Source organism: Petaurus breviceps, unplaced genomic scaffold (genome assembly GCF_028583685.1).
Source record: "Petaurus breviceps papuanus isolate PSGF00001 unplaced genomic scaffold, PetGlider_PUasm1.0 90743, whole genome shotgun sequence".
NCBI lineage: Eukaryota > Metazoa > Chordata > Mammalia > Diprotodontia > Petauridae > Petaurus > Petaurus breviceps.
In genome coordinates this window covers 13,080,745-13,089,559 of record NW_027187332.1, presented here as the reverse complement: position 1 = coordinate 13,089,559, position 8,815 = coordinate 13,080,745, and positions in this window count along the sequence as shown.

The window sequence follows — 8,815 nt, the reverse complement described above, 5'->3', positions numbered from 1 at the left end:
AATGATGTCATAGGTAGTTGGAGATGTGGGTGTAGGGTTCAGAGGAGAATTCAGGACATATTTGGAAATCATCTTACATGCAAGTAGCAGTTGAAATTGTGACAGTGGATGAGATTACAAAGAGAGTGTTGGGAGAAATGAAGCAGACCAAGGACAGAACCTTGGGAACTAGGGGGCTGAAAAATTCATAAGGAGACAGCAAAAGAGACTGGGAGGGAAGAATAGGAGGAAAACCAGAGGAATTGACTTCTCAGAAGTCAGAGAAGTGATCAAGAAAGCCAAAAGTGATAAAAAGGTAGATAAGATTTTGAAATGTCTTTCGAATTTAGTGACTAAGTCATTTGTAACGTTAGGGAAAAATTTCTAGCAGAGTGGAAGAGGCAGATCCCAGATTGTTAGATGTTGAGTCAATTGTAGATAGTGAAGATGTGGAGGTCTTGACTTTTTTTCAAGGGGTAGAACATTTAGAGGAGGAGGTGAGATGGTAGTTGGAAAGACTAGGCCGGATGAAGCTCTTATGCAGGGCTTTTTTTCTATTGAGGAGAGATCTGATAGCATTCATAAGCAGATGGGAAGGAGGAAATTCAAGATACTTAAGACAGAAAAGTGACTTAGGTCCCTTGGTAGTCTTCAGGTAATGTATATACTCAGTTGGCCAATTAGCATTTAAGCAATTATAGGTGTCACTCTACTGTGCCTGGATTTGGGGACACAGACCAAAAACAAACTAATTCCTGTCCTCATGAGGCTCCTGCTGCAGTGGGGAAAACAACAGTATATAAGTAGTTACATACAAAGAAAATACAAGATAATTTCAGGTTGGGATTAGAGATCCCAACATCAGGAAAGGTTACATCTAGGAAGTGGAATTTGAGCTAAACTCTGAAGGAGGTGAGGAATTCTAAGAAGTGGAAATGAGAAGGGAACACATTCCAGGTATGGGTTACAGCTTATATGCAAAGGTCTGATGACAAGAAATGAGTAGATCGTCGAAAATAAGACAATTTGGTGAGACCATAGAATATGTAAAAGACAGTAATGTGTAATAAGTCTGGAAAGGTAGACTGGAACCAGGATCTGGAGGACTTTCAATGCCAGACCTAGGAATCTGTATTTGATTTTAGAAGCAATAGGAAGCCATTATCGCCTTTTGAGAAGGAGAGTAACATGGTCAGACCTGCGTTTTAGAAATACCACCTTGGCAGCTGTGTGGAAAATAGATTCAAGAGGAAACAGCCTTAGGAATCAAAGAATGTAGAATTGGAAGGAATTTTAGAGATATTTTAGTCCAACTTCCTTATTTTCCCCTAAGATAAGGGAAATTAAGGGCCAGAGAAGTTAAGTAATTTACCCAGGGTTTACATAGCTAGTTTGTGGCTGGGGGTCCGACGTTGTTTGTCCCCTTCCTTCCTGTGGGCAGAGCCCCTTCCCAACTCCCCACTTCAGGTGTTGCTGTGGGCTGAAGTACTTTTAATCATCTCATGGATACATACACTATGACTGATACCTTGGAAAACTGGTTTCTTCTGATGCTCAGCAAATAAAGAAAAGACACAGACTCTCAAAGAAATGAGGAATGGGATATAGATTCAGGGTGAGAGAGCCAGGTAGGGGTGTGAGACTGAGAGCAGAAGTTTCATCAGTCTTGTTCTCAGTATCAGAGATAAGCAGAGACATTCTTCATTGGTTCTGGGTAGCTCCCCTGTGTAAGGTTCAAATTCCTTTCTCTGATATTCCCCCTGGGAGGAGCACTGCACTAGGAAGTTTCAGTTCTTCCCTTCCCCCATACTGGGAAATAGCTATCTCATTATCTAACTAACAACAGTGTCACAGACCCAGGAATAAGGGGACTCCTGCTATGGGTTTCTAAATAGGACATGGAAAGCCTTGACCATCATCTTCATCTTTAGTGTCATGTCACATTTTGGCACATTGTAGGCACTTAATAAATGTTTATTGATTAATGGATTAGAATTAGCTGAGTCAGTATTCAAATCCCAGGGATCTCTCTTCTTTGAACAAAGGGAAGGAGGAAAGAAGCTTCTCTTGCAGAGAGATGGAATCTGAGAACTGAAGTATGAATATAGGTCATCTGTTATAAATATGGGAATGGGAGGTAAGGGTGCAGTTGGAGCTCAGAGGATTGGAAAAATTAAGGGGAAAGAAATGAGTTGATAAGTATAGACTATTAAGATTGTTAAGCAGCATCAAGGACCTTTCTGATGTTTGAAATAGTATGGTACAATATAAAGAGATTGGCTCTAAGAGTCAACTTTCTTTTTTTTTTTTTTAAGCAATTGGGGTTAAGTAACTTGCTCAAGGTTACACAGCCAGTTATTTCTGGGTGTGGTGCTGAGTATCTGAGTCCAGATTTGATCCAGGTCATCCCGACACTGGAGCCAGTGCTCTTACTTGCTGAGCCACCTGGCCACCCCAAGAGTCAACTTTCTACTAGTATGTCCTTGGGTAAGTCATTTAACTTCCTTGGACTTTGGTCTGCTCATTTGTAAAAGAAGGGAGTTGGATTAGATGGCCTCTCAGATCCCTTCCAGCTCTGAATCTGTAGTTGGTATAGACTTTGTGACTTTATCCTCTGATTTTCAGCAACTCTGGTGGAAGGGAAGAGTCAAATCAGCATTTATTTATCTATTTATCTATCCATCTATTTATTTATTTAATTATGGAGCAGGGCAGTTGGCATTAAGTGACTTGCCCAAGGTCACATGGCTAGTTTTTTGTGTTACGTGTCTGAGGCCGCATTTGAACTCAGGTCCTCCTGACTCCAGGGCCAGTACATTGTGCCACCTAGCCGCTCCTGCATTTATTAAGTTTTAACTATATGCTAAGAAAGGAAATACAAACAAGCAGAAAGAAATACAGAGAAAGAAATTGTTTATATTCCAATAGAAGAAAGATAAGACATAAAAGGAAGCTGAAAAGGGTGGAGTGTACCCAAGTGGGGCATGGTTGAGAAAGTCCAGAGCATCAGGAATATGCGCATCCTGGAGAAGAATGAAGATGTGGCTTGAAGGGAGCCAAAACACCTGATCCAGGAATCAGGCTGGTCCTAGATAAGTTAGCTTTGGGTTTTCCAGTGGCCAGTCCATACTGTCCAGTCTTGGTTTTCTCTGTGGTGAGACTGTAAATCAGAGCCTGCCTGATATCCTGAGATCCAGGGCTCTGCTCTGTTCTGGGATATTAGCCAGAAGGTGTTAGTTCACCCATACATTTTATATATTATTCATATGGCTTAGAAATCAGCAAGGACAAGATTACCACCAAGGCCTACTTGACATCACTGTCTGGCATCTTGAAACTGAACAAAGCAGTATTAGAAAACTTATTGACCTATCGTTACCTTCTTCTTTGTTTCATTACTCTATAAAATCTTACTCATGGTATCAATAAACAAATTGCATTGATGAATCTTGCCTGGCCCATGATTTCCACATTTCCACGTTCTTGTGCATCATTTTAGAGCTGGCATAAGAAACCACTTAGGGTTGTACCTACAATGGCTGACCTAGGCATCTTCTTAAAATGGACATTCTGGGAGCAACCAGTCAATCAAAGGAAGAGACTGAAAGGGCAGAGCTAGGTAGGTAGGTGGGGCAGTGGATAGAGAGATAGACGGATGGAGTTATAGAGTGCTGGGCCTGCAGTCAGGAAGACCTGAGTTCAGATTCAACTTTAGATGATTATTAGCATGTGACCTTGGGCAAGTCACCTAACCTCTGTCTGCCACAGTTTCCTTAGCTGTAAAATGGGTGTAATAATTGCACCTACCTTGAAGGGTGGTTGTAAATATCAAATGATATAATATTTATAAGCACTTAGTATAATGCCTGGTACTTAGTAAGCTCTATAGAAATGCTATTATTGTCACTTCCAGCTTGAGAAGTACAGGGTTGAAACTTCCAGAGGGTGAAGAGCTTTCTGAGACATGGCAAAGAAAGTCCAGAAAATAAGGAGGGCATAGGCGAGAGCACTAAAGAAATAGGATGATGGTGATCAGGAATAAGGTTGGGGGAACAAGGCCTTCTCATACCCTAGTATTTTGGTATGTGCCTGTAATAAGAATGTAAATTTTAAAGATCTTCCCTGCCCCTAGGCTAATGTGCACCTGAAGCCTGGGGTGGGGGAGGCTTGTTTTTCAGTAGATACTTTTTGATTGGCCAGTGGGTCCAAAAGGTTGTTACATTCTCTGAGCCAGGAGAAGGCTATATAAGCCCTGATGTGTAGCTTTGTTTTGGGACTCACTTTGAGAAGTGTTCTGTGATTTGATCTGGATTCTGGGAAGCCGTTGTTGAGAGTCCCCCGGCTTTGAAAAACCCAGAATGTGGAAACCCAGATGTTGACTGGGTATGGATGTAATGGTTGGACAGTTTGGAAATCTGTCTACTTGATGTTTCTGTTTTGATAATTATGCCTGTATACTTTGAGGTTCAGGGTGCTGACCTTTTCTCCTGAACAAGGTAAACGATATATGTCTGACTGATTAAAGTAAGCTTGTTAACCCATTTTGAGTTGCTTTCCTTTAACAAAGCAGATCCAAGAATCTGTGGTAGCTGCAAACCCTGAGGACGCTTGGGGTGCTTGCTGCTACAGTGCCTTCACACAAAATTTGCTTGATTACTTCTCTTTTTGAGTCTTACATTGGGAGAAGAGAAGAAAGGACCTACATTAGTATCTCTAGCGTAGCCACTTTGAAAACACAGGATTTGAGTATGCTCTTAGCTGTTTTGAGAAAGGAGATACTTGAGCAGAGCTTTTTTCTTTTTCCTTTTTTGGGGGGTGGTGGTATTTTTTTAGTGTATGATTAAGGTTGTTAAGCCTTTGTGAGCAAGGACTCATGCTTTCAGGGTCTGACACACTTCATTAAAGTGAAGACTGGGGTTTGAGCCAAGCTATTTTTAAGAAGTCTTTGCCTCTGGGACTCATCCTCCAGAATCAAGGTTTTCTGTCCTTTAGGGCATTGAGCCAAATTCACTTGGTTAGTCCGGAGTTTGCTTGATGGATGTGGGAGAAGAGCTTATGGAAAAGTAAGTTGGATATTCTGGAGGATAATTGAGTTAATTGTTTTTGGCTTGGCAAGCACACACAGAAGCTTTATGTCGATGTCTACAAAGACAATAAAAACAATAAGCTCTTCATCAACATGTGATTTAAAGACTTTAAATAAATGCATTTCCTTGGATTAACCATTCACACAGATTTTTAGTCCTTTAATTCTTTTTTTTTTGCTTTTTTTTAGAGGGCAGTTGGGGTTAAGTGACTTGCCCAAAGTCACTCTTTAATTCTTTATATTCTTTTTTTTCCTTACAAATTAATTTATTTATTCTTAGTTTGCAATATTCAATTCCATAAGTTTTAAATTTTCTCCACCTTCCTCCCGTTCCCCCTCCCTATGATGGCATGCAATCCAATATAGGCTCTATATATATATTCTCATTAAACATATTTTCACATTAGTCATGTTGTATAGAAGAATTAGAGCATATGGGAGGAACCGTGAGAAAAAAACCAACAAAGCAAAAAGGAGAGCAAATAGTATGCTTTGATCTGCATTCAGACTCCATAATTTATTTTTCTGGATGTGGATGGCATTTTCCATGATGAGTCTTTTGGAGTTGTTTTAGGTCCTTGCATTGCTGGGAAGAGCTAAGACTATCAGAGTCAGTCATTGCACAGTGTGGCTATTTCTCTGTACAATGTTCTGGTTCTGCTCACTTCACTCAGCATCAGTTGATGTAAGTCTTTCCAGGTATTTCTGAAGTCTGCCTCTTCATCATTTCTTATAGCACAATAGTATTCCATTACATTCATATACCACAACTTGTTCAGTCATTCCCCAATTGATGGGCATCCTCTTGATTTTCAGTTCTTTGCCACCACAAAAAGAGCTGCTATAAATATTTTTGTACATATGTGTCCTTTTCCCACTTCTGTGATCTCGCTGGGATACAGCCCTAGAAGTGGTATTTTGGGTCAAAGGGTATGCACTTATTTTTTTTTTTAAAGCAATTGGGGTTAAGTAACTTGCTCAAGGTTACACGGCCAGGTGTTTCTGGGTGGGTGCTAAGTGTCTGAGCCCGGATTCAATCCCAGACCATCCAGACTCTGGGGCCGGTGTGCTTAGGTGCTGAGCCACCTGGCTGACCCAAGGTGTGCACTTATTTATAGCCCTTTGGGCATAGTTCCAAATTGCTCTCTAGAATGGTTGGATCAGTTCACAACTCTACTAACAATAATTCTTTATATTCTTAAAAATCATAATTTTTTTTTTTTTTTTGCTTTTTGGAGGGCAGTTGGGGTTAAGTGACTTGCCCTAGGTCACACAGCTAATTTTTGTGTTAAGTGTCTGAGGTCACATTTGAACTCAGGTCCTCCTGATTCAAGGACCAGTGCTCTATTCACTGTTCCAACTAGCCACCCCCCAAATCACAATTCTAATTTATAGTTAAGGAGAAATCACTTTATTCACATTAGCCAAAAACTGTTCATCAAACAACAAGCATTTATGAAGCCCTGACTGGGTGCCAGGAAATGTGCTAGAGTACAAAGACAGTCTTTAACTTCAAGGAGTTTACATTTGAGCAAGGTGAAGACTGTGCATTTATAGAGAATATACAAAATATACACAAACCAGATACACAGTAACCTTTGTTGGGGAGGCACTATTCTCTGGGAGGGTCTCAGGCAGAAAGCGGTTGAGTTTAGTCTTGTAGGAAGCCAATGATACAGAGGGATGGAAGTCAGGAGCAAAAACATCCCAAATGTGGGGTGCAATCAGTGGAAGGGCTCAGAGATGATATGCCTGACATATTAGAGATGAAAAGGAGGCCTGCAGGAAGCCAGGGGTGGTCCTGCACATCTGTATTCTTGCTGCTGGGGAGGCTGAAGCCCGTGGATCTCATGAGCTTTAGGAAGCTTAAAGTCTACATTAAGTCCAGCATCAATATGGTGAGCTCCTGACCCCCAAGGAGGGGTGGGGGACCAGGCTGCCTAAGGAGAGGCAAACCAGCCCAGGTCAGAAAAACTGAGCTGCCTGCTTATAAAATGGTGGTGACAGACGAGCAAATAAAAAAAGGAAGTAGACGAATAAAAAGTAAGTGAATAAATAAATGCACAGATAAATAAGACTTGTATGACTGTACAATGTTCATCTCTCTTCAATAATTCAACAGACTTATTACAAAGAACTATTTTTTAAAAAATCAGATATATGATTTCATTATGGTTGGGAGCTGTAAGTAAAGGATTTGCTTTACCAATGCAGATCAGTACCTGTTCTGCAATTTATGGTCTTGGAAAGCTGCCTGGGGCACTGAACTAACTGTTAAAAGTCTTCCACAGAAGATCACACAGCAGGCCCCACTAACTCCAAGGCCATCTGTAACCACTAGACTACATTGCCTGTTAGAAACAGCCTTAAAATAGGGAAATAGAATTTTACTTTATGTGCATTTTCATGCAACTAACAAAAAAAATTCAGTTTGGGGCTGGCAATAACAAGGAAATGTACAAGGCAAAAGGTATAATTTCACACATGTTAAACTTATCTAAGAAATAATACACCTGAGAGTGTCTTGACTTCATTAATAAAGATGAGAGGTTGACTCCATTCATCAGACTTCATTTACACCAAGATGTACAAACAGAGACAACACAAAGGAAAGTTATCAAGTTAGAGGTTTTTATGTTCTCAGTCTTCCCAGTTGTTTATTTGATTTCCACCTGGATTGTTGCAATAGCCTCTTGATAGGTCTTCCCACCACCTCTCAGTCTCAGTTTCTGACTGTCTTTGACTCTGTCTTATCCATTTCCTCAGTTTGCTTTCTTTTCTCCCTACGAGATCCTTGAGGGCCTTTCCATCAAAGGGCCACACTTGAGGACCTAGAGGTCCACGGGTGAGACTAATCCATATAAATTAGAGGGGCAAACCTTCTGAGATTCTCTCTCTCTCTGTGTCTCTGTCTCTCAGTCTTTCTGTCTCTCTCTCTCTCTCTCTCTACCCCCTCTTCTCTCTCCTATCTCTTTTTGTTTTAACTGTTTGCATTTTGATTCCTTATTATTGCAGTTAATGCTTCATTTTCAATTGACAAATACTTATAGATCAGTGCTAATTGACAATATAGGACAAATTGGTGCTTGAGAATGCAAACATTTATAAAATGCCATTTCTCCCTTCAGTGAGTTTATAGTTTAATTGGGGGAGAAGAAACACAAACAAGAGAAAATTTAAATAGTAAAGAAATTATCAAACAACAATAGAAGAGTATCACACAAGAATTTTAAGTGTTTGTCACATGGTATGCATTCAATAAAGAACTTGATTGATTCTTTCCTGTATAGTAGCAGCATCTGGGGTAGTAGCTATGTGCATAGTGGATAGAGTGATGGTCCTGGAGTCAGAAAGACTCCTCTTCCTGAGTACAAATTTGACTTCAGACACTTACTAGCTGTGTGACCCTGGGCAAGCCACTTAACCCTATTTGCCCAGTTTCCTTATCTGTAAAATGAGCTGGAGAAAGAAATGGCAAACTACTCCAATATCTCTTCCAAGAAAAACCCAAGTGGGGTTATAGAGAGTTGGACAAAATTGAAAAACGACTTAAGAAGTAACAGCTACCATTTATACCATGCTTTTGGGTTTGCAAAGTGTTGAACTTAATGTTATCTCATGAGTTATTGCCTCTAAAGACGGTAATCTAAACCTGATGATTTCAGGTGGCTAGAAAACTAAGAAATTAGTGTGGTTCATTAGAAAAAAACATTTTAAGCTTAAGAATGAGTAGTTCATGGGATCACAGAC